This window comes from Castor canadensis, chromosome 19, assembly GCF_047511655.1.
Source record: "Castor canadensis chromosome 19, mCasCan1.hap1v2, whole genome shotgun sequence".
NCBI classification, from domain to species: Eukaryota; Metazoa; Chordata; class Mammalia; order Rodentia; family Castoridae; genus Castor; species Castor canadensis.
In genome coordinates this window covers 773,318-775,827 of record NC_133404.1, presented here as the reverse complement: position 1 = coordinate 775,827, position 2,510 = coordinate 773,318, and the positions used below count along the sequence as shown (strand labels likewise).

Genomic DNA, 2,510 nt, shown 5'->3' with positions numbered 1-2,510 from the left:
GCTAAATGTCTAAAAGATAACACCAACTGTATACAATCTTTTCCAACCCTTTTTTATTAGGTCGGGGTAATCTTGATACCAAAACCAGACAACGAATACAAAAAAGTAAAATGGATCAACATCCCTCATGAGCATACAAGCAAAATTTCTCAAAAAAAAAAAATTATTAGCAAATACAATTCCGCCTTAAGCACAAACTGAGGATTTTATTCCAAGAGTGCAAGGCTAGTCTAATATAAAAACTAAGCATTCTAAACCACCATGCCATCAAGATGGAGAACAGCCAGATGTGGTGCTCATGCTTATAATCACAGCACTCTGGAGGCTGAGGTAGGAGGATTGCAAGTTCAAGGCCAGCCTGAGCTACATAGCAAGACACTGTCTCAAGAGAAAGAAAAAGTCTACAGATAGGAAATTGTGTCCATTAGCAAATTTTGTGCTCGCCTACATCGAACATGCTATGAAGCTAAAAAATAAGAGCACGCCCTCAGATTAAGTGAATTCAGTCGGGTGCTGGTGGCTCACACCTGTAATCCCACCCACTCAGGAGGCAGCGATCAGGAGGATCAGGGTTCAAAGCCAGCCCTAGGAAAACAGTTCCCGGTATCTTGAAATACCAAGCACAATACAGGGTTGGCAGAGTGGCTCAAGTGGTAGAGCGCCTGCCTGGCAAACATGAGGCCCTGGGTTCAAACCCCAGTACTGCCAAAAAAAAAAAAAACAGACCCAGAGGTAAGTCTCGCAAAGGATGCACAGGATCCATTGCTGAAAGTCACAGAAGACCTCTTGGGTTTTGTTTTCATGACTTTGACATTTTCAAGAGTACAGGGCAGGTGTAACCCACCTGGTGACCTGTGGTTACACTGGGGTCACTGTCAGGCTTGTCACACAGTGGGCGCTGCCCTCTCCTGGCACCCTCTCAGGAGGCAGGACTTGAGAGTGTCCCAGCAATGACGACACTCCCTTTGATGGTTTGATTGAGGTGTTTGCTGCCTGGCAGGTTTTTCACTATAAAGTTGCTCCATTTCGATACACGTATTTTTAATTTACATGTAGTAAAATTCAGTCTCTTTTCCGTGCACGGTTCTATAAGTTTTGGAAAATATACACAATGTCACTGCTGCACTGTTTCACTCCGAGAAAACCTCCTTCCCGCTGCTCCCTGCAGCTGAGCCTTCCTGGTACTCAGCACCCAGCACCACTGATTTGCTCCTGAACTAGGTTCTCCTCCCCACGTCAACCTTGGGCTTCGGAGCGTGAAGTCGTATAAATGTCAGATGTGTGGAACCGTGATGTGCGAGGCCACGGTGCACACGTGGAATCCACACACACTGGGATGCTCACGCTGCTGGCTCAGAACAGGAAAACAGTTTTAAGTGATGCAAATATGCTTGCTCAGCAGACTTTTTTGCCCTGTTAATATAGACTCGAGGTTTTAATTCAGCGGTCATGATTCCTTACTAACGTAATTCATTTTCCTGTTCAAACTGTCTCTGCTTTGACAGTGGAGCCCCTCAATTTACGCTCTGAGTCCTTTCGACATAATCTCATCTTTTTTTCTGGTGGTACTGGGGCTTGAACTCAGGGCCTCACACTTGCTAGGCGGGCACTCTACCATTTGAGCCACTCCACCAGCCCTTTTTTGTGATGGGTGTTTTCGAGATACGGTCTTGCAAACTATCTGTCCAGGACTGGCTTCGAACCTCAATCCTCCTGGCCTCTGCCTCCTGAGCAGCTGGGATTACAGGCGTGCGCCACTGGTGCCTGGCGTGATTTTTGAGCACTCCCTGGAATTCAGGTACAAGATGATGACTCGTGGCTATTGGGATGTTTCTTCTCCCAGGACCCCTCAGTAGACAGAGCTGGGGAATATGTATGCATGCATGTATATGGCGCGTTTAGACGTGCATACAAGGACACACATATGTTTTCCTACCTGGACTTATCTCTATGTCCATCAACATAAATTGGAAGCCATGAGGTCACACCAACACCTTAAATTCCGAACCAGCATCCCTTGTGTTCACACTGATCCTGTTTACTTGTGTGCCTGGCTGGGCCTAAAACTGCCACCTTGTCCCTTCTGCCTCACTGTAACAGCCCAAACAAGCCAGAAGCCAGCCAGAGACAAGGCTGGCAAAGCCCCGTGAGGAGCCAAGGATGGTTTTACATCGATCTGTCATCAAAGGCCAGCGCGTTCCACCGCCCTGACCTTTCCTCTGGACAGAGGCAGCCATGGCTGTCTCACACACGTCTTAAGTGCAAGTCTACAGCCGTCCCGTGCTTTCTAGACATCTCTAGGTCTCAGGGAAGCTCTGGAAAGGCCTGTGGTGTCTACCGAAGGCGTGTTGTGTGCTTGGCACCCTTCGTGGGCTCAACACCACTGTGGCAGGAGGAGAGAAGAGGCAAAAATGGACGGGAATCAATGTGTGGCCCTGCAGACTCACAGACAAGGCGGGACGCACCTGGGAACAGCCTCCAGACAGTGAATGGTGGTGGCGGACTACTGG

General features: G+C 48.3%; 1 non-coding gene across 1 annotated transcript; it reads left to right on the top strand.

The window, feature by feature from the left end:
* The first annotated feature begins 635 nt into the window (after positions 1–635).
* Positions 636–708, top strand: Trnaa-ggc (transfer RNA alanine (anticodon GGC)). Its single transcript has one exon. It is a non-coding gene; the product is annotated as a tRNA-Ala (tRNA).
* Positions 709–2,510: the final 1,802 nt, after the last annotated feature.